Here is a 23,865-nt window from a genome sequence, read left to right as displayed (position 1 = left end):
TTCCTACTGGGTATTGGAACACGTTTATGAAGTTTCGTGTTAATCGGTAAAGGTGCGTTTTTCTATCCAAGATGGCCGCCAAACCATGCGACGTGTGACATCATAATTTTTACCACGCGTGTATACACGACGGTAGATGATAATTGCAAACTTTCGATTCGTTAGGTTAAGCGGTTCCAGAGAAAACATTATTTAATATTTTTCTTAAATCCAAGATGGCGGCCAAACCATGTGACTTATCAATTCGAAATTAACAAACTTATATCGCCTTCCTGTCCCGAATATAGTTCTGAAATCTCCCCTTCATTGGGCTAACGCTTCTGGAGAAGAAGATGTTTGAAGGTTTTCGGGTTTTTTCAAGATGGCCGCCAAACCATGTGACCGATCAAGAACAAATTAACAAACTTGAGAAAGGACCTCATGGGGAATATATGTGTGAAGTTTCATCTTCATCTGTCTTGCCCTTCTGGAGAAGAAGATTTTTAAAATTTATTCATTTTCAATCCAAGATGGCTGCCGAACCTTGTGACCTATGATATCATAAATTTAAATTCTGCTTTCCCTCGTCGACCCGAACAACTGTGTGAAGTTTCGTGTAAATCGGATAAGGTCTATTTTTCTATCCAAGATGGCCGCCAAACCATGTGACTTCTGAGGTAAAATTTTTTTACCATGTATGCAGACCTGAGGGAGGAAGGCACTTGCAAATTTTCGCTTCGATGGCTTCTGAAATTCCAGAGAAAACATTATTTAATATTTTTCTTAAATCCAACATGGCGGCCAAACCACGTGACCTATCACTTCGAAATTAACAAACTTGTATCGCATGCATTTCACGAATATAGTTCTGAAATCTCGCCTTCATTGGACCAGCGCTTCTGGAGAAGAAGATGTTTGAAGGTTTTAGGGTTTTTTCAAGATGGCCGCCAAACCATGTGACGTATCAACAACAAATTAACAAACTTGAAAGAGGACCTCAGGGAGAATGTGCGTGTTAAGTTTCGCCGCAATCTGCACAGCCGTTCTGGAGAAGAAGATTTTTTAAAAAAAACACTAAAAAACAAGATGGCGGCCGAATTACGTCATCGATGACGTCAAAAATCTTTTTTGACGATGAATTTTGGTGTAGATGACGCTCAGAATTTTTCAGATTTTTCCTATATGGCGTTCTACTTGACGAATTTTCACCGGTATATCGCTTCACCTATGACGTCACGAAAAATCACACGTGTTCCCCATAGGGAGCTTAGTAAAATGTATCAAACGAAAAAATTTTCCATTGCACGGTTTCCGAGATACAGATGTCCAAAGTTTATCGCTTTTTTCAAGATGGCGACCGTACCACGTGACCAATGACGTCATAATTATAACGTGATTGTGCTATCAAAAAAGATACATACTATGGTGAAAATTTTCTGTCGATCGGACTTAGTGTTCCAGAGAAAATGATTTTTAAAGCGAAAAAGGGTGCAAAATGCCGGCGGAAAAATAATAATAATAATAATAATGCGTAATAATAATAATAATAAACAGAAGGAAAACAATAGGGTACCCTGTACTCACAGGGTACCCTAATAATGCGTAATAATAAACAGAAGAAAAACAATAGGGTACCCTGTACTCACAGGGTACCCTAATAATAATAATAATAAACAGAAGAAAAACAATAGGTTATCCAGTCCATTTGACTGGATACCCTAATAAACAGAAGAAAAACAATAGGTTATCCAGTCCATTTGACTGGATACCCTAATAACAAAAACTTTACTGAAAATCCAACCTAATTGATATCCATCTTTTTCAACAATGTTTAGTAACAAACAGACCCAGATTTTTGGCACAATGTATTAGCACACTTCAAAAACAACCATAATTAAATACTTAAAGCATTTTCTTAAATGTTATCATTTCAGATTTTACCTACCAGGAAGGCTTATCTACCTTATTATTGAACACGTTCATCCCTATTCCATCTCCAGGCACAGCACGATGTCATCATTGGGTGCCAAAGGATTGAGAATCATCATAAGTATTTAAAAGGCTGAAGGTGCCCGTGATGACGTGTGCCGAAAGGGAGTACTCAGTTTTCACTCTGTTGTACACCGCTCCTTCCCACTTCCATGTCCAGGCGATGCATGACGTCCTCGCTGAGCGCCCAAGGAAGGGAGTACTCCGTTTTTACTCCATTTGTTTATTCTCTTTCTTTCTTTCTTTCTTTCTTTCTTTCTTTCTTTCTTTCTTTCTTTCTTAGTGATACATCTCAGCCATTCTTTGAGCTCGGAAGCTCAACTAGGAAGCCATCCTTTAAACTGAAATTTGGGGACAAAAGTGAAGATGGGGTTTGGCAAAAACATTATTTTTATGTTTTGAGGAATCAATTAATTGATTACTTAATTATTATCGATTTATTAATTCCTTACTCATGTTCTTTCTCATCTGGCCAATATATCAGGCACCTTTTGAGTGAGGACGCTGATATTTGGGCATCACAGTGAACAAGTGATTTGGCTCGTAAAGGTATTTTTGATTTATTGATTAATCAATTAATTATTCATTTTTTGATGAATTAATTTTCAAAAAGTTACAGATTCGTATGAAACAGTGGTTGTTTTGATATCCTATTAGCCAATGGATAAAGAAATTAATTATTTTATGATTATTATTTATTTGTTTTAATTACGCAATTAATTATTGAACCCCTCCCTCCCAATTCTGTCTCCATGTGCTGCACAGTGAGTAAGTATCATTTGTATACATTCACCTCAGAAGTGCGGGTGTTTCAAGGAGATTGATACAACTTTGAGTTCCTGCCATTTCATTGCTTTTTGACCTGTACAGTTTTCCTTTTCAGGGTTTGGTGGTGTTATCGTGGTATGTGTTCCCTGGGATTTCTAGCTTTGCAGCTCAACTATGTCATTGACATTGAAGCAGAAGACAAAAGTGTTGGCTCTGTGGTATGAGACAATCATATGTAGACATCTGCCGGAGGTTCTGCCAAGAATACGAGCTCAGAACACATGATGGAGCCACAAATTGTGCCATTCAATGTATTGTAAAATATTTTGAGCACAAGGTGCAGCACACAACCAGAGCAAGGACAACAGTGGCAGGCCAGCATCAGTAACTAAGAGCCAAGCCAACATCGATACCATGTGAGATTCTACAGTGGACAGTCCCAAGAAGTCTCACCACCGGCACTCCCAGGAGCCATGCATCAAACCAACATCAGTCTGGTGTATTCTCACGAAGGAACTGAAGCTTTTCATATACATCCTCTCTATTAGGCATAAACTGAGTCAAGATGACATGAGAAGGAGACTTCATATGTGAAATTGGCTCAGACAGGATGGATACCAACCACCCTGACACACTGGATGATCTGAAGCAGGAGATGTCAGACTACCTCCAGGCAGTGACACATGAGACCTACAGGAAAGATGGACAGAGCTTTAGAGTCAGGATCAATGACTGTCTTAACCACAGAGGAGGCACACATCGAGAACATCAATTACAAGGATTTTGAGTAAATGGCAATTTCAGACCTTGGGTTCTCACGAACTCTAACAGTGACTTAATGCAATAGCAATCAGTGATATAAAACACCATATCATAAGCTTTCAAGAATTGTGTTTCATATTCCAGAGATTTCTGTTTCTTTGTAAATACACATTGAAAGTTGCATCACTTTTTGAAACACCCTGTACATTTGTACACATAAACTAAGTAGCATTTGTACATATTTACCTCAGAAGTGCACCACTCCCTCCCAATTCCGCATCCATGTGCTGCACGGTGGCATCGCTAGGCACCTAAGGCGCCCCAGCATTGTCACGCATGGGAGGATTTGTTATATATTTTTTATTTGGCATGGGGACAGTGTACTTTGAATGTACCTCCACTTGTTTTCTTGTTAGTTTGTCCAGGCAATATATCAGCCATCCTTTGAGTTAGGAAGTTCAAATTTGAGCACAATAGTGAACAAGTCCTTAAGCAAAAACAGTTATTATATTTTTGATTCATCAATTAATTGATTCATTACTTAATTATTACCAATTTATTAATTACTTATTTATTTTCCTTCTCATCGAGGCAATATCTCAGGCACCTTTTGAGCTCGGAAGCTGATACTTGGACAAGATAGTGTGTCGGGGCTCAAACCTCGGATGTTGAATTATATTGCTGTAATTAGGAGAGACACTATCATCAACAAATATAATGGCTTATCACAGCAAAGATAATGTACCTTCACACACAAACGCAAGAAGTCAAGAACATGTCTATAATTTAGCTTGAATCATCAATCAACCCAACAAAGAATCAATTAAACAAAGAATCAAACAAAGCATCAAATGAAGAATCACTTAAACAAAGCATCAAACAAAAGAATCAATGAAACCAAATAACCAAACTAAATAACAAGTCAAACAAAAGCCAATTCAACCTGTGCAAACAGAATGCTAAGACGAGTGTAACAAACTGCTCTTTCTATCTTCAGTCACCCCTGATTTTACATTATTTTTAGCGAAATACTCTTGAACAAGACACATTTTGCGGTATTCCTGAGTGTAGCACATTTCATGGTTAGTGGCTCAATCTGTTCTTGCACAGAGCAGATCTCATGGTTCGCAGCTCAATCTGTTCTTGCACAGAACACATCTCATGATTGAGCCGATAAGGATGTGGGTCTGGAGATGCACCGTATATGGGAGTCTTTCTCTGGTTTAGACTATTAGCAGGGTCCCTATTGTGGAACTTTTACAAGACATCAGTATTTCAAACGCAGTATGTTCACTTTATCTCTTCAAGCACGAGAGAAAGGGAAGTTCACTATCCCTCCTTCGGTTCTGTAAAATTGGGAAGTGCCTTGAAGAGCGCAGTCATGCCATGGAAATGAGGAAGTAATCTCTCTGTGCTATATCTTAAGAAAATTCAAGATTATATTTTGAATCACTAAGAAGCATCACAACAATAATGAAACAAAGTTTAACGAAATACAAGCAATAAACAATCTTTAATCAAAGAGGATATTAAAAGTTTTTTTAACTAAAAAAAGAAAGCTGAAATCTCTATCTCAGCCCTCACAAGTGAACAAGTGATTTGTCTATAAAGTGTGTTTTTGATTTATTGAATAATTGATTAATTGTTCATTTTTGATTACTACATTTACAAAAATTTGCAGATTCAGATGAAAGAGTCGTGGTTTCGGTATTATATGCTATGAGCCAATTGATTAAGAAATTTTATGATTTTACGATAATTTATTTATTTTATTTATGCAATTAATTGATTGATTAATGACGAAATTAATTGATTAATCAATGACTCGGTGGAGATTAATCAGCTGAAAGAAAAAGCAAGATTTGAGAGTGAGGAAAGGGAGGCTATAGGAGGTGCAGCAAAGCAACCATGACTGGGAGATTAGTTAACTTCTTCTTGCAAATGGCAGCTTGGCTGTCAGGTAGCTATCATTTCGTTGGGATGTAACGATGCCGCTGATGCTGTGCCCCATACCAGTACACCGGTACTCATTTCACCATCCTCAGAAGGATGACAGACTGAGTCAACACCACCTGGTGTTAATTTGGTGGCCAATAGGGCTCAAACTCAGGACCCGAACATCCCAAGCCAGTCACCCTAAGCATTAAGCAAACACCAGGCTTATTAGTTAGCTGAGGAGGAAAGTGAGACCGGAGAGAGAGACAGAGACAGGTAGGTTAGTGAAAAATGTCGACAAACAATGAGTTGAGCTGGAACAAGAGAACAAAGGAAAGATGAATTGTATAACAAAGTCGAGGCCCACATGGCCAATTAGAGAAAAGGGGACACCGAGATGGAAGTCAGAAGAAAAGAAAGAGGCCGAAAGGAAGGCCAAAAGGGAAAGAAGAGAGGCCGAGATGAAGATCAAAATGGAGAATAGAATGGCAGAGTGTAAAGCCAAATAGAAAAAAAGGAGGTTGACAAGCAGAAAAGGGTCTCTGAATGAGTTGCTGAACAAATGGCCAGCATAGGAGTCCATAAAGGCATAGCAACCTGACATGAGAGCCACACAGCAGCAAATGACAGCTGTCCAAGCCCTGGGAATAGAGGCGCTAACAGAGAGTTGTGGGATTTTCGATAAATTAAAATAACTGGGGTTAAGAGACTGGAGAAACAACACCAAAGAAAGAGTGTAAAAAAAAAACTAGTGAGGAGACAATGAGTATAGTAGAGAAACAGAGCAGAAAGAATAGAATAATATGGAGGGGTAGAAAGAGTTGAGCATAATGGTGAAGAAAGTTGATGGACAGGTCATGGCAGTGAGGGTTAACATGGATATCACCCCATGGGTACAGGACTCCATGCAGGAAGAGCCAGAGGAGAAGCATGACTGTTGAGAGAATCCGGCAATCGTCACGGAAGACGTGGACAGGTGGCTCGATGGTGCGAAGGCGAAGTTCACCCAGGTAACAGATGTCTGGGTCAGAACTTTTCCTGGTGGGGTTTATGTTTCCCAGGATGTGCGCGGTATGAAGTGGAGTCCGCAAGTGTGTGTCTGCAAGTCCGCAAGTGCCAACCAACACCCATGTGTGTTGGCATGAGCGAGGGTGAAAGTGAGTGCACAAGTGGAAGTGCAAATGAGGATGCGAGTGTTGCAAATGATGGTGCGGGTGTTGGAATGGAAGGGAAAGAAGGAAGAGGGCCACCAGTAGCAATGGACTGTGCAGGGTGATGACTGGGGTGACTCCCCACACAGTTGATTGGTCCAGCTCGGTTTGAACCAGAGGACAAGCAGGGTGTGCTGCATGATTGAGGATGCATGTACGCAGGCTACCTGAGGATAGTTAGGAGCAGATGGTCATACTCCCTCCGGGCTTTGTGGAAAGCTCGGAGTGCCAGAAGAAGACGGTAGGATGTGCACACCACATGGTACCCATAAGTCTTCTAGAAAAGGAGGGGGCCAACAGGTAAACTGGGGGGAAAGACATTCCCCATGAGCCAGATAGAAAGGGAGGGGGATGTGAGGCAAAGTTGTGTACGGTGTTGCCCATGAGCATTGGCGAAAGGGTGGGGGCACCAAGACTGGTAGGACGTGGTTCCACGTGGTCCCTGTGGAGAGACCACCTGAGCAAGACCACTGGGAATGGCAGCTGAAGCTGAAGGGTCTCTGAGGGGAGTCACACGGCGGCTAGGGTACGGTTGAGGCAGAGACAGAAATAGGCAGCTTAGTGGGGCAGATAACAGCAGTTTTTGAGAGGAATCGTGCAAATGATGATACAAGCATCAAATATGGCACATTTGTTCTCCAGGGGATTCTAATCAAATCTGCCTGATTGGCCATTTGAAAATCCAAATTTTGAAAAATTTGAATTTTTTTTTCTTCCAAAAAAGTCAAGATCACGAATCAATGTTGGATGCTGGCTGAGATTGGTGAATGTTTCAGAAACATCATCAAAGACGTTCCAAATCTGCCATGCAGTTTTCTTCCCTTTACCGCGGAAGGCAGACATGACGTCACATCCAGTGAACGCATGGAAGTATGGGATCCCTCGAGCTTTCTCAGGCCCTATTGCAGAAACTACCTCATGGACTGGAATCCACCACGCCTTGGCTCCTTGGCCAAAGGCAATCCACGTGTTCTCAAGACCTAGTTCCTGTAAGGATGGCAGTACAGATATTGCTATGACTAGTACGTCCGTGTCATTAGCCTTAATGATAATGGACTTGCTACCATCCATCGTTGCATCCCTGGTGTGTACAAATATTCGAGTGTCAGCTTCTTCATGACAACATGGAGACACAGCATCCAGTGACTTCCTTGTGTTGCTAATGGCATCTTCTCCTTTTGTGACAATGACTGTGCTTGTCGTCTGTGCTTCACACATCTTTTCCGCAAGGAAGTGAAACAGCTCAGTCTTGTTGCTGTCATCTCGAAGAAAGCTTCTCCAGTTACTTGGGGTCTTACTGGTTCCTGTCACTCTTCTTCTGATTCCTTGCCCCCTTTTCAACCTTGCCTCGGACTTCAGACTTGACTTCTTGTACACATCAAACACTACGTCCACCCTCTCGTACCTGGCACCATAGGATTCCACCTTTGGGATGATGTCTTCTTTCGCATGGTCATCAAATATATTTGAAGTGCATGGAGGTAGGGCATTGATAAGTGCTGAGCCATCAATGACTGCATCTCCCCTTGGTTCTCTGTCTGGGATGTTCACTTGTGCTTCAAGAATTTCAGCCAGCTGTGACTTCAAATTTTTTTTGAAGTTTTTTTTTTTTTTTTTTTTTTTTTTTTTTCTTAAAATTTTTCAAAATTTGGATTTTCAAATGGCCAATCGGGCAGATTTGACCAGAAAGCCCTGCAGAACAGAAATGCCAAATTTGATGCTTGTATCATAATTTGCACGATTTTTCTACTATCTACTACACTAGGTGTGAAGGATAGCACTGGAGGGGTTTAGAGACATTTAATATTGATGGCGTATGAGTTATTTTTCTTTATAGTTGGTTAACTGTAGGTTGGAATGCCTTTCTCATTTTTCTTATCCCAAGTGATTTGGAATGGAAGGCGTGTGAGTGAGCAAGTGTAATGACATATTGAAGTTGGAATTCAGATTTGTAGAGAGAACATGGTGTGAAGACAATGATGCATGTGAATGTTTATGAATCTCAGATAGGGGGATACGGTGATTAGTGGGGATTTAGATGTTTTAGACAATGGAGGCTGCTTGGTCTCGGTGCTGACTGAAGTAAGTTTTAATTGCAAAAGGGGAAAAAGTAAAAGTGAAGGCTGGGAGCATGGTCGGAGAGTGAGCCAGAGCTCAAAGAGGAAGGGCACCCAGTGTGCTGGGGTGAACAGGCCCAGCACAGGCTGTGGAAGCCCAGAGAGTGGCAGCTAAATTTTAAGTAAGCCCAAGTACCATGGAGAACACCTGAGGTGCAACGTGCTGGAGTTCACTTGGTAGGAGAGCCAGTGAGGGCCCCCCAGAATTACGATGGACCAAGGCAGCTTGCAAGGTGGCCCCAGCAGCTTGGGGGTGCTGTGTCAGAGAGCAGGTAGAGATCCTGCAGAGGGGGCCACACTTCCCAGCCACAAGATTGTGCAGGAGCACAGAATGACAATTTGAGGGCTAGGCCCAATCTGAAGATCACCAGCATGCAAAGCAGCAGGAACTTGGTTTTTTGAATCACCTTTAAGTGAGGTTAAAAGTAAGCAGGGGGATAACATGTTTTTTTTAATTTTTAGGTTCGAAAACAAATGCTTCTCCTTTGCACCATCAATGTTGCAACCACCGGTAAGTAGATTATTGGCCTGTGCATGGGACCCATTGCATCCCCAAATTGATAAGGAGAAGGGAGAGTCCTCCCTCATGCTGCTTCTCTGGTGAGTCCCATCGGACACTCCATACCAGCCCCCCCCCCCCAAGTCTCACCATGTACCTAAGACCCTCCAGGGGTTAGTATTAGCATTAGAGCCACAACTAGAAAGGTCAGGAGAGCCCAAAGTAGCGTAGCATAGAGTGAAGGCGGCTGTCCAACCCGCTTACCAGTTCTTGCCTGATTCACCATTTGCCAGCCTACATCAGCATCTGCCAGCATGTTTACCTGCAATGCCATACTGCTCACTTGCTGCACAATGTTTGTTGATGGGCCACAAGGACCGAAGAACTTGTTAACAGGTTATGTGGGCCTTTTGTGCAATTTTTCTGGAATCTCAAGGCCATTTCAAAAACTCCCGTAAAGTGGTCATATAGGCCATAAGAGACCAATAAACAATAAACTTTGGGCCAACTGCTGGCTGAGAGGAGACAGCCTGAAGAAAAGGACGCATAGTGCTTTAAAATAGACCATTTTGAATGTCATGAAGGTATATGCTGCCCTCCCACAAGCCACACTTGTGTAAATATGGCCTTTGTTTCTTTCGTAACATTACTGGGGTTAGAATGGTTGAGTAAGTACGTAGAGAGAGAAGTTGGAGGAAAAGTTATTGACACATAGAGTATGGAAACAATGTATATGTGTGGGATTAGAATAGGTGGGAACGCGTATGTGTCATTAGGAGCTGACCCCAAGTTGTCGCCTTCTGTCCAAAATGGACCTCGGAGAAAGGAGGGGGCAATGTTGCGGGGATGTAATATGGGTTAAAGGGAGTACAGTATTGCAGTTATTTAATTATTAATTGTGTAGCTTAAGTGTATGGTATTTGTGTACAAATGTGACAACATCTCAAAGTATGTCAAGGTTTTAATTGCAGCCTTCAATCCTCTGTTGTCTCTTTTAAACACTCCTTCAAAATAATACAATCATGGTGTTGAGGCTGCTGAAGTTGGCAATTAGCATCTCTACAGGATGTGGAAAAACCCGTTAAGGCACATGAAAGGAGACTGTTGAGCGTGCCCTGCAGAGGTTATTAAGACTGTGGTTATCAAGATCGGATACAGAGATAAAGCACTTCAGATCGAGAGATGATAAAAAAAAGTGCTAAAATAGCAGATATAGCACTTATTTTCAGAAGATAAAAAGTGCTACAGATCATCAAATAAAGAGCAGCTATAGAACGTCCATGGACATGGATCATATTGCTCCCTGGGGTCCGAAGAGAAGAGTTTTGTGTTGCTGCTGCATGCTGACGACCTCAGTGCTGCTGAATGTACTGAGCTTGCAGAGAGGGATACTGAGATGCACCCCTTTCTTCTTTCGATTTTTATTGGCGTTTTTCAGAGCTGCGAGGCTCTATATACACCAATGTCTAACAAGATCAATTTCTGGTTCCTTCCTCGATTGATATGCAGAACGAGCAGTCACCTGCCAGGACTGGAATCAAACTGCCTCCAAACACTTTGCCAGGCTCTACCTCTGGGTTTGCCGATCAACTTTGTCTGTGAATTTCCCGTTTGTGTGTCATGATGTTTGTTGAGTGGATGGATGATAAGGTAAACGGTTAAGTCGAACGGATTATCATGGGCGTGGGGGAATCATAACTGTATTACTATATATTATGAATTAAACCCCTTGGCTTGGTGAGGCAGGCACATATCGAGTCCCATAACGGCTCTTTCTGCACAATCTGTGAGCAACAAACGTCGTTTGCTACACAAGCACATTGTCTTTGTCTTGCTTTGCACTAGTTTGGAGGTGGAGTTGCAGTCCTGCGTGAGAAATAAACCAGAAAAGGCCCTTCCGACCCAAAAGCGACATGACACTAAATGTCACACCAATGGGAAAACCACTACTTGGGACCTTGCTATATTTGATTGCAGGTGAACTTTAAAAGATCTTTCACAAAGAGAAGGCATTTGTGTGTTTTTATCGTGTCCAATTTCCAAATTCATGCCGTACCAACAGAGGGCATTTCATCAGCGGTACTGCCACACAACAAGAAGTAATGCAACCAGCAGGCATGACGTGATGCACAATAAATGAATGATGAAAGCGCCTCTTTGTCTCTCTTTCATTCCAACAAACCTCCCAGTCATGACCTTTTCCAGACAATTCTCACATTTACATTCAATTACCACTGTTGAAAACACACGGTGCACTTTACATGATGCACACACACACACATGGATCCCTCACGTACTTGTCAATCACATCTTGGCACTTGGCTTATGTGCCAGGTTTAATTTTCTTATTGATTTATTGCGGCTGAACGTCACCCGAGGGAACAGTCCTGAATATACCAACCCTCCAATAACACGAGTTGAGCTTGTGCAGTTTGTTGCCACAAGAACACTGGCGTGGGTTTGGAAATCCAGCTTCGTTAACACTCGTACAAACGACCTTGATTACATCGGCTCTGGGAAATGGTTTACAGGAAGGACCAATGTTTCTCAGCATCACCAAGAGGTTTATGAAGCTTGGCAATGTTGGGTATTAGCTCACATCTCGGGTCTTTCCCCGAACAATCAATGTTGCCGAACAGTGGAAGGGAATGCACAATGGTAAACAGAGAGCTGAGGGAAAGCAGAGCAAGCACAGAGGAAGGTTAAAAGAGACATGTTCCTATGCTGTTCTCACTCTTAGTTTGGACTTGAGTGTTGGGGCGTCATCACTTGTCAAAATGAAAAATTGCTAATTGCTCTCCTGGGTACTCAAGGCACATGCTTGATAAAGAACTACCAGAGGAATTCTGATCGCGACGTTGCTTTTTCTATTAATTTATACGTTAGATGAACACAGACATATAGTTATTTTGTGTTGAGAATGATTGCTTGGTTTCTGAAATCGCTTGGCTCGAAAAGCTGCACAACCATCTTCTGATGTGTTTTTTTTTTAAACATCCACAACGAGCCCCAAAGCCTTCATCATGTACCTTGGTTAACCCCACAGCACCTCTCATTGCTTTCATTCCATTTCTGCTGCTGATTTTAACCTCAGCTCAAGCTGCTTTCAGCCTCATCGCTTTACTTCTTTGGTAATTTACTGAGTTTTACAACTTGCTGGGGTTAGAGGATGGCCCAGCTAGATCACTGCCGGCACACTCCAGACTGTACGAGGGCCGTTCGTAAAGTTTATAGCCTGACATGGAAAACATAAATTGCTTTCAATTATTTACTTATTTTCAGCAAAGTCTCTCTTTGGGTTCAACCCAGTTTGCCCAGCGCTGCTGCAGCTTGGCTCTACTCTGTAGGTCTTGTACAATTCCTTGTCCTGCTTATGAAGGGGCGTTTCAACCCCAGTATTGCCACTATGTTGTAATGGATATTTTTTTTCGATACAAAATATAGATAGACTGATGGAGGAGCTTAATGATAAAGGGCTTATTGATGACCGAAGGGTATGGGGAAGGAGGGGAGGACACGCACAAGGAGGAAATGAGGAATAACACAAAAACAAGTGACAATGTCCCTGAGAGGAATAGAATGGGAAAGAATAAGTGTGTGGAGAGGATATCATGGAGGTGAATGTGTGTGAATGAGATAGTGATAGGCAGAACATTTGAAAGACTGATGTGAGAAGAACGAGACAATGATACGATACAAGGAGACGATTCCACAATGGGGAGAATAAGGGGAAGAATGAATATATGTGTGAAATTAGTCTAGACTTTGTGAGGGTTAGGGTTTCTAGAGTGTTGAGAATGATTCCAGAATATGTGTGTGACTTGAAGTGGCTTTGGGAGGGCAGAGGAATGAAGGTGTAGGAGGAGCAAGGGAAGATGTAAACTTACAAAGTCCTTTCTCTGGGGTCAACCCTTTCTGATAGAGGTACTTGATCACTACTCTGATTTCAGTCTTCCTCATGTGTCATAACTCTTAACTAAATGATGGTGAAACTTCTTATTCAAGTCCGGCCTACAAACATAAACAAAAGCTCGTTGATAAATAAACAAAAGGCCATTTCCTCAATGCAGGTGAGTCTGGCATTTCACTCAAGCAAATTGGCAGGGGCAGCAAGCAGAGATCTCGTTTCAGGACTGGTCTCCCATCTTTACTGCCCCTGATGTTAACTCAGCCTGGGAATTCTTCCATAGAAACCTGCTCTCCCTCATGCACAGATTTATCCTATCTCATCTTCAATTACCCTCCCTTTATTCCTGCCCATGGTACACTGAATTCTGTGGTGATGCGGTTGCTCTGAAACTACTTGCCTTCTCTTCCTGGAAGGCAAATCAGACTAAAGACAATCTCAGATCATTCCAAAAACTCCGCAACAAGTTTTATATTCACTCTCAGGAGAGCAAGAACAAATTTGTCTAACATCAAGAATGAGAGTTCAAAGTTGTCTCCTCATCCAAAGCATATTGGCACCTTGTTAAGTCTGTCTCTGGTGTATGTATGCCCCCCTTACATCCCTTCCCTCTCTTCAAATGGCATCACAGCCGACTCTGCTCGTGAGAAGACTGAATGCTCCAATTTTGAGTTTGCTTCCAAATATTGTGTCCCCAACCCCTCAATCTCTGTACCTACCCTTCCCTGTCATACCCAACTGCTCCTGGACTCTGCGGCTTTTGTACGTGAGAAGGTGAAGAAGGTTCTTACAACCCTAGACTGACTCTGCGACTGGACCGGATGACATCAGCTCATGTGTCCTAAAAACCTGCTCTGCTGCTATTGCACATGCTCTCTCTCTCTCTCTGCCCTTCTCACCCTGTCATTTGCACTAGGTCATCCTCCATCTGCTTGGAAATCCATCAACATCACTGCATTACATTAAAATGGTGCAAAAAGGGATTCCTTTGCAGACCTATCAGCTTACTTCCAATCATCAGCAAGGTCATGCAATCTATCATCACACTCCACCTTAGACATGCTACTTCTATTCACCCAACAATCGATGGAGGTCCTCAGTGTCAGACATGAAATCATGGCAGACTATGGACAAATCTAATGATTTTGATACAATCTGGCATCCTGCCTTGCTCACCAAACTCTCTGCTTGTGGCATCCAAGGCCAAGTTCACACAAGCCTAACTAACTTCCTCCAATCTCGTAGCCAACATGTGGCTCTCAACGGAATCCTTTCATCTCCTCTACCCGTCAAGGCTGGAGTTCCCCAAGGAACTGTTTGCCGTGTTCTGCACTCAGTCCTATTCCTGATCCTCATCAATGATCTCTCTGACACTCTGGAAAATCCTCTTTATCTATGTGCTGATGACTCCACCCTCTGCCATCACATCCCTCATTCTTCAGACAGGCAGGCTGCAGCCTCTTCACTCTCTTCAAGCCTTGAAAAAAAATCACAAGATGGTCAAACATTTGGAATATGTCTTTCAATCCTGACAAATCTCACACTCACTATCTCTCTTCGAAAGGACCATCTGGAAAACCATCCTATCTTCTGTCTTAACAATCCTTTTGAGGAAGTTCAGTCATTCAAACTCTTGGGTCTCACTATCAGCCATGATCTTTCTTGGGCAAACCACATTTCAAAGTTGGCCTCCAAAGCCAGCCGCTGACAGGGCATCCTCCATCATACAAAGTCCTTCCTTGGCACACCTGAACTCCGATCTACCAATGAAGTCTTCATTCTCAGGACAGATGGAGTACTACTCTCCCTTCTGGCCTGGCTCTCCTGCCTTGCATCTTGTCCAGGTTAATGCTGTGGAAATCAAGTCCTTTAAGATCATTGGAACATTTCACAATGAAGCTGAGTATATGGGTTTATCACTTCACCATCACTGATTGGTTGGTGGCCTCTATCTTCTACCACCTCCTTTCTGCTCTTTCTGTGCTTTGCCCCCACCCCTAAGTTTCTGCAGGGCTCACATGGTCCACCATCAACTCCCTTCTGGTGAAACTCAATCCAGGATCAATGCTCACCTCCACTCATTTGTTCCTCTTTTTTTTTCCCACCTATGGAATCAGCTTCCACATATTCTTCAATGTCACTCTTCCCTCCAGGTATTTAAGACAGCTATTCATCACTATCTCAGATCGTTCCCAATCAAAAACCATGATCTTTTCTACCCTTTGTAACACCACCCACATCTGTCCTCCTTCCAATTTTCCAGTTTTTCCCCTCCTTTGAGTTTCCTTCTGTGTTAATCTTATCCAGCCCATGCATCCTCTGTTTTTGGCTGTTAAGTTCTGATCCGTTCAGTGTACAAGCTCTTCCACAAGCCTGGACTATGTCAACACAAAAAAAACACCAAATCATGAGTACATTAGTTTGATCTGTGAAATCGGTTTGGCCCTTTAAGTTATAATGTCAGGTTATTATAAACTTACTGAATGTTCCTCATAATCCATGCTAATTGAAAATTGCGCAAGCTCTCGTTTAATCATCACCCACAATAATAGTACTGACCACATCGACTATAACACTGAACAACAAAAATTTTTTTACTGGAGATGTGTAAAGTGATTTAGACTAATTTGGGTATGCTGATTTCAAAAATCATAACCGTTTTGCTGTATCACGTCAGGATTTTCAGTAACAGAAATATTCCCATTGCCTAGAAGTCAGGATTTCAATGAAATTTACAAACATTCATTTATTCATTTATTTCATCATGAATGCTTCAAAATTATAGAAATTACAGAAAAACTCCACTAGAATGTAATTAAAAATGCTTTAGGCATTTGGCTTTGCGTTTGTGCTGCTCTGTGTCAGTTTCACGATGCAGGAACCAGCAGAAATCGCCCATCATGTTCGGGTTGTGCCGCCCTTGGTAACGCGTCTCCATGAGTGAAATCTCTTGGTGGAATCGCTCGCTGTGCTCGTCCGAGACTGCTCCCAAGTTGTCAGGGAAGAAGTTCAGGTGCTGGTGTAGGAAATGGATTTTCAGGGACATCCTGGAGCCAAGTTTCCTGAAGGACTCCAGCAGCTGCTGCACTATTTCTTCATAGTTGTCCGCGCGCTCGTTCCCCAAGAAGTTGTCCGTCACAGCTTTGAAGCTCCTCCACGCTGCCAGCTCTTTGGGGTTTTGAGTTGTCGGAAAAGTTTTGTCCTTCATAATCTGTCGGATTTGCGGTCCAACAAAGACACCAGCCTTGATCTTGGCCTCCGACAAGGTGTTGCCAAACTTTTCCTTGAGGTATAAAAACCCACGCCCATTCAGATCCATTGCCCGTACAAAACTTTTCATCAAGCCGAGCTTTATGTGGAGTGGTGGAAGGAAAACCTTGGCTGGGTCGACAAGGGCGACATGCTTCATGTTGTGTCGACCAGGTACATGCTCTTTTCGCTCTTCCCAATCTTTCTTCGTCCAGTGATTCTTGTCGTCTCTGCTATCCCAGAGACAAAGGAAGCACATGTATTTCGTGTAGCCTGACTGCAGCCCTAACAACAGCGCCACCACTTTCAAGTCTCCGCAGATGTGCCAGTTGAAGTCATTGTACTTGATGGAATCAAGCAGCTGCCGCATAGTCTCATAGGTCTCTGTCATGCCGAACGCGTGAGCCAGTGGGACTGATGGTTTCTCGTTGCCATTGTGGAGCAAAACAGCCTTCAAGCTGTTCTTCCCCGAGTCGATGAAGAGGCGCCAGTCTGCAGGATCGTGATCACACCCAAGTTCTTTCAACAGACCGTTGATGTCACTGCAGAATGTCATCGTGTCTTCCATCTCAAAGAACTCAGCCATGTCTCTGTGACGTGCTCTGAACAAGGATATCTTGGTGTTAGGTTCAAGTAGATTCCACTGCTGCAGCCTTGATCCAAGCAGCTCTGCCTTCGCCTTTGACAGCGAGAGATCTCTTACAAGATCATTTAAGTCTCCCTGGTTCAGAAGGTGTGATTCTTGAGTGTCGGGTTCAAAAGGTTCATCATCACCATCCTCTTCACCACTGCTTACAGCTATGTTCTGATCAGCTGGAGGTGTTGGAACGGGGTTCTCGTCATCATGAGGCACAGGTTTACGAGCAGAGACGCAGTCAGCGTACTTGATGTGACCTTTATTCTTCTTGTTGAAGCCGGCGATGCTTGTGCAGCAGAAATAACAATCATCATGATGATTCTGCGGCTCACGCCATATCATGGGCACCGCAAATGGCATGCTCGCGCGCTTGCCCACCAACCACTGAGTCAAGGTTGTGTGACAGCTTGTGCAGCAGATGTGTGGTGCCCAGCTCTGTTCTTGGTCCCCCACCTTACACCCGAAGTAGTGAAAGTAGGCGGCCTTCATTTTCACTGCTGTAGATATACTTCGCTGTTGATCTTTTTTGGTATACCGACCACAGACATAACAGAAGTTGTCAGGATGATTGGTACAGGAACGCCTACTCATCTTTATCTGAAAGAAAGAAATATAACACAAGTTAACAACAATTGTACGAAATAGACATGTTAAAGACATATGTAAATTTCATTGAAATCCTGACTTCTAGGCAATGGGAATATTTCTGTTCCTGAAAATCCTGACGTGATACAGCAAAACGGTTATGATTTTTGAAATCAGCGTACCCAAATTAGTCTTAATCACTTTACACATCTCCAGTAAAAAATTTTTTTTGAAATTTGTTGTTCAGTGTAATCAATAGGTGAAAATAGACATCGATGGGATGTTTATGGTGTCAAAACATCAAATGATACCAGATATGCGGACAACATTGCAGACTTACAAATACTGACCAATCAGAAAGTTTGCTTTTTAAAAAAATATCCTGTGACTGACAGACCTGAGATTGACCAGCCAGTCACATAGCTCGCATCCTTCTTTGTGACTGAACACTAAAGGAAACCTGGTTACCTCAACCACCGAAGGTGGACGGAGGTTATGTTTTCACCCCTGTTTGTTTGTCTGTTTGGCAGGGTATCTCAAAAGGTTATGGACGGATTCTGACAAAATTTGGTGGACAAGTTGGGTGTGTGACTAGGATGAATTGATTCGATTTTGGTGAAGATCTGTGTTTTGAAGATCATGCAATATATTGAAGCACCGACCTACATGGGCTGTATTTTGTGTAGAAAAAAATAAATTTCATCTGATGTAATGCAATTATATGTTTTCATAAAGCTGTCACGATAGCCTAGAGGTATGAGAACTTGCCTTTTCACTGTCTCACCGAGATGCGAATACTGACTCGGCTATAAACTGTCATCCTGATGTTTTGTACGCAGGCCAAGGCATCAATGCTCGGTTCCATCCATCGGAGGGACGTAAATCCTGAGAACCCATCTGCAAGCACTGTTTGTTGATGGACATTTAAGATCCCATGGTATCCTTTTCAAAAGAGGATGCAAGTTATCACTGGAACCTGAACAAATTACAAATTCATGCTCTAACAAATCGGAGGCACTGCATCAATAACCAATGCAAGCCTCCAGCCATGTGCTGCATATGGATGAATGGAACAACATGCTATCGTTTGATCTAATTTTATATACAAAAGCCCAGGCTCATGAAAGAATGAGGTGTAAGGGGTTAGAAAGCCATGCACTGACAGTGGGACAGGTGGATGCAAAAAGGTGATGAATGAACAAGAGGAGGAGATAGACCATGGACGTAAACACAATTGCCTGTAAGTAGATGGAGAAAGGTAAGGGAGGGTTAATGAGGATAGAAAATAACATAGGTAGTGATTGAGGATGACCTGAGATTGTGGTGTACTGCCGACTAGAAACTCTAACAGCTCGGTTGCACAAGGGGGAGAACAGAGGAAGAAAGGAGTGGAAGTGAGCCTGCATTTTAGGAGCTTCACAAAGATTGACTCATTGGAAGAACATCTGTGATATGCAGATGTTTGATTGATATTTCTATGTGTGTTGTGGTTCGGATGGATGTGTGCACAGAAGTGGCTTTTTCTGTATTTACTTATACGACTACACCGACAAGTACCCATTATGAACATTCACGTGAAAATAGTTCCTTTAACGATCTACACACACACACACACACACACACACACACACACACACACACACACACACACACACACACACACACACACACACACACACACACACACACACACACACACACACACACACACACACACACACACACACACACACCAGCAGTGTGGAAGCAAGAAAAGTACAGACCACTGATTGGTTCTGTGAATGCCATTTTGTTGAAATGCTCTGGCTACAATAACCCTCTTTTGAGTGCATTGGGGTCGAATGTCAACAATTAGTCACTTGGACAGCAGTATAGGGATTTGAACATAAACCGGGCTCACAGTGCACTTCCAATTAACTCTCGACCTTGTTTAACCATCCAGGAGTCGAGCCAAATAGAGTAGATCAAGTATCGAATAACCACTTCGTTTGTGGTTTCAGCACTCAACAAAATCTCTCCATTGATAGTCCCATTTGTCCAATCATTCCACTTTAATTCCTGGGCTGGAAAACATTTCCTTAATTTCCTTTAAGTTTCTTGTCTTCCTCAATTGTTTCAAGCTAAAGGCCAGCTCTTTCTCTGGTATAGTCTTGCTCCAAAAGTTGGATGATTTCACGCCTCATCAGAGGGCTTGCTCCCCCCTCCTCCCTCACCCCTTCTTCACATCCCTTTCCCCCTCTCCACCACCACCCAACTCAATGTGCTCCCGTGGTCTAGCCCACAGGCCCGCCAACAGACATGTAAATAGCTGATGCTGGTGTGGGGCCTAGCCACGTGGTCGCTGCAAGTTAAAACAGGGCCAGTTGGTCAAAGGCGTTCACCTGTGAAATTGGAAATCTTTGAGATATACCGGGTGGCCTCGCTGCGCCCTTTGTGTGTAGCCTCGCCAAACGCTTTCTATCGCTCGCTTTCTTGGTAATCCAAGCTCGCTGAATCGCCCAGGTGACATTTTCTATCGTTCCGACGACCCCAGAGTTCGACCCACAACACTGTGGCTGTCACATAATGCTCTGCAGAGCAAGTCGTCTTTACTAAATCTCATACATAAATACGAATTGCTTTCCCTCGAGGAACAGACAAATTTGAAGGCATTTATCTGAACCAAACACTGCTGCTATTTTTACTTACAATCATTTTGGAATTTTCTTTTACATATGAGCCCAAGATGTGCAAGAAAATTGTTCTTGCGTCGGCCATGATTCTTCCCACTGCCTCAATCCTGTCTCCATAAAATTTGCTTCTGATTTTTCACGAATCGTACCCTTTCCTCAGTAAGCTCAATGGTTCCATGATACTTTCATGTTCAGAGAATTAATCGCAAAATAGACAAGGGTAACGTCATTGCAATTGGCTGCCGAGTGACGTTATCATGTATTCTGATAGTTTGACTTTTTCCATAGAAGATGGAAGCTCATGGATGGCAACATCATCATAACGTTTTGTTCTGCATATGATTGAAGCACTTCAACAAATGACGACTGCATCCAAGTGAAAGAGTCCTGAACGGTGAACCGGATGGAAAGTTTCCAAGGTGACATGACATACTTGATAAGCATTGCACTGCCAAGAGTTAGTGCGTGAGTAACAGATTAACGTGTTTTGCTTGTGAGAGGAGCAGGAATATTGTGGAAGAATTGTTGACTGCAGAAATTTTTTTCCCAATATCTTTGTTATTCAGTTACACAGCTGCAAATACATCTTCAGGATTACGGATTTCACTGGCAATAAAATGCTGTGTGCAAACATGTTGACTTGTCAAAAATCACACTTCTTTGGTAATTTGCAGCTACATCACCCTCTCACTCTCTCCGAAAAAATGGTAAGTGTGACGAGCACTCACCCTACCTCCATTGGACATAGCCTTACACCAAAGCATCACCTCCAACCCAGCAACTCTGTCAAACAGACAAAGATTACATGGTCAACATCAGTTTACCATCAAGCAGAGTTACCTATTTGGATTTCACGCATATTTAACCTCATCAGGACAGCATACCAATAAATATATAACCAATGATGATCACATTTGTCGTTTACACATCAGACTCACCTACTGACTGTTACGGTGAGCATCGCCGTGGATCATATCTCACATGGAAAAAACACATAATCCTCAAAGAACAACCGTCCATCTGCCACTCAGACCAGACAATTGTTCCCACTAATGCAAAACATTCAACCAGAAGGCACTTGATGTGATCGGCAGGGAAATCGAAACAAGTGGAGTGTGATGAGCACTCCCCAGATTTCCAATGGACATGAACAGTATAATGTAGATGTATTCAAGATATTGAGTAGAGGACGAAATGTAACACATCTTTGACGACTAGAAGCGACATTTATTTATTCCATGCACCCTATGTTTTGTTGGCAAAAATAGTTTGCCACTCGCTTTGCATATTTGTGCAAAGAAGAAGAGGACCACAAACTCGCCTCACGATCACAGATGATGATGAAGAGGATTCTGCAACAGCTTTAGTAGGCTCCGCCTCAGACTCTGTAACCTCCATTTGGAGAACTGAACACTGAACAGAGTCCTCCCACCAAGACCGGTGGGAGGTGATGACATATCAGTTGAGAAAGCCCAATCGGAAATGAATGTTGAGAGGTGACCATTGGACTGTTCTTCTTCCTTACTTCATTAACTTTGTATGAATTTCATCTGAAGAGAGCACAATGAAAAGCTTTGTGGTTTTCTTTTTGGTCTGTTTTATGGTAATGTCATTCAAATGTCTCTGTTTATTTGTGTGTGTATGTGTAATATATATATATATATATATATATATATATATATATATATATATATATATATATATATATATATATATATATATATATATATATATGTAGTTGAGGGCTGGAGGTAGGGTGGCGAGAACGACCATGAGGTGGGGAAAGTTACGTCGATTCCCACCGGACTCTCCGGAATTGTAGGCTGTCGCTCTCCGATAACTCCGTGAGCCGGCAGGTTGCTGAACCAACTGTGGACGCCAATATCTTAAACGCGTAGCGTAGGGTCTTTTTGTTGAGAACCAATTTACCTAATTAACTATGTGATTTCGACAACTGGGGAACCACGCCCTCGACACGTCTTGCTCGAACCGGGTCACTCTACCGACTACGGTTGAGTTCCAACAACCGACTACCAACTCCGGTTCGGGTGCAGTCGAGCGGAACTGCCAAAGCCGTGCCGGCTATGATGAGCAGATTAACGGAATTCAAAAACCCCGCTAAAACTCAGATCCGAACCATGCTGGACCAATGAAAGAAAGGACTGAAACGAACTGGGAACATTTCTAATAATGGTAATTTATTTACAAATAAAAAAGACACAGGGCAAGACTTATCACGGATATGCAAGCAAGAATTTACAATGATGGAAAACACTTAACAGTTCTACTTATAAGACGGGCCCACACACTCAGACGATTTATTGAAAGATCCAGGCAGCCAGAGAGGGAGCGACAAGCTGGGGGTCGCAGTTCACGTGGGTACCTGCACGTTGAAGGGAGGGAGTGCTCCGTGGTGCGGCACCTGCTATTGTTCGTGCAGCTCGGCCCACAGTCACACATGTGGGGCTCGAGCCTGTGGAGTAAACCGAGCGGGGCAGTCGGAGTCCCAGGGCAGAGATCATGGTCGTGGACGGGACCCAGGAAAACTCCAAGAACACCAGCAAAATGTTGAGCGCACACCAACCAACTTGCTCCTCCAAAAGCACTCTCGTTCCTCCTCCAAGAGATTTACTCAGAACCAACGACCGAACCCCCTCAGAACTCTCCGCTGAGGATGGTGTCGTAACTTTTATGGACCTCCCCAAATGGGGTGGGGGCTCGGTGGAACAGACGTCACTGTCTGCCCTGATTGGACAGGGCTCACATGGCTCCGCCCTCTCTGGTCGGGTTTTCGGCCATGCCGGGAAAACCCCGCCCCCACTCCACGTGTGTCCATACTCGTCAAAAAGAAGTTACGAAGTTTGTGGAAGCCGAGAAGGAACTGCCAGAGATTCTACCTCGGACAGCAAGTCGCCGGGACGGCGAGTGAAGCGCTTGTTAAAGTGGTGTTGTCGGTTTGTTTGTTGGATGGTCGTAGATGGTTTGTTGGATGAGCGATGGTCGTTAGATGGTTTGTTGGATGGTTCGTTGGATGTACTAACCTAAAAGGACATCACAACGCACACCTTTGATTCTCCCACCAGACAAAAGGAAGGGACCTGTCTCACACGTACTTAACGGAATAACTGACTCTGAGGACATCTGTATGTTTGAATGCATATGGTTTCCAGATCCATAACAATATATATATATATATATACATATATATATATATATATATATATATTGTTGCGGAAATGGCCCTTATTGGACTACTAAATATAGGATTTGCTCAGATTCCCCATTAAATGCATGTTTAGCAAGGTTGTGTGGTAAAATGGACGTTACATGTGTGTCGGGAGGTGTATGATGCATGTTTATTGTTCGTACAGTGGTGGTGTGCCAAGGGCTCCCTCTTCTTCCTCCCCCCTCCGGACAATAGGCCCCGCCCAGTCGCTTGAGAGGGTGTGGCCAAAAAGAGGAAGTGAGAAAGAAACTGAGAGGACGGAGTTGGTAAGCCAGGCTTCGAGGCGGGAGGGCAAGAGAGGAAACGACGGAGCCTCTGACGGTCCCTGC

General features: G+C 43.0%; 2 long non-coding RNA genes across 2 annotated transcripts in view; one reads left to right on the top strand and one right to left on the bottom strand.

Annotated features, from left to right (window-relative positions):
* Window positions 1-1,757: 1,757 nt before the first annotated feature.
* Window positions 1,758-23,865, bottom strand: part of LOC147014500 (uncharacterized) — a 106,659-nt gene continuing 84,551 nt past the window's right edge. The window contains exons 3-4 of the long non-coding RNA XR_015050448.1: window positions 21,039-21,093; window positions 1,758-3,426 (exon numbers count right to left, since the gene is read on the bottom strand). This is a non-coding gene — a long non-coding RNA (uncharacterized LOC147014500). The remainder of the gene's footprint in view (window positions 3,427-21,038; window positions 21,094-23,865) is intronic.
* LOC147014501 (uncharacterized) lies at window positions 18,365-20,913 on the top strand. The gene is made up of 3 exons (XR_015050447.1): window positions 18,365-18,575; window positions 20,364-20,469; window positions 20,599-20,913. It is a non-coding gene; the product is annotated as an uncharacterized LOC147014501 (long non-coding RNA).

Source organism: Eptatretus burgeri, chromosome 13 (genome assembly GCF_056783735.1).
Source record: "Eptatretus burgeri isolate ZD-2024b chromosome 13, Ebu_testis_v1, whole genome shotgun sequence".
NCBI lineage: Eukaryota > Metazoa > Chordata > Myxini > Myxiniformes > Myxinidae > Eptatretus > Eptatretus burgeri.
This window is presented reverse-complemented; position numbering and strand designations above follow the sequence as displayed.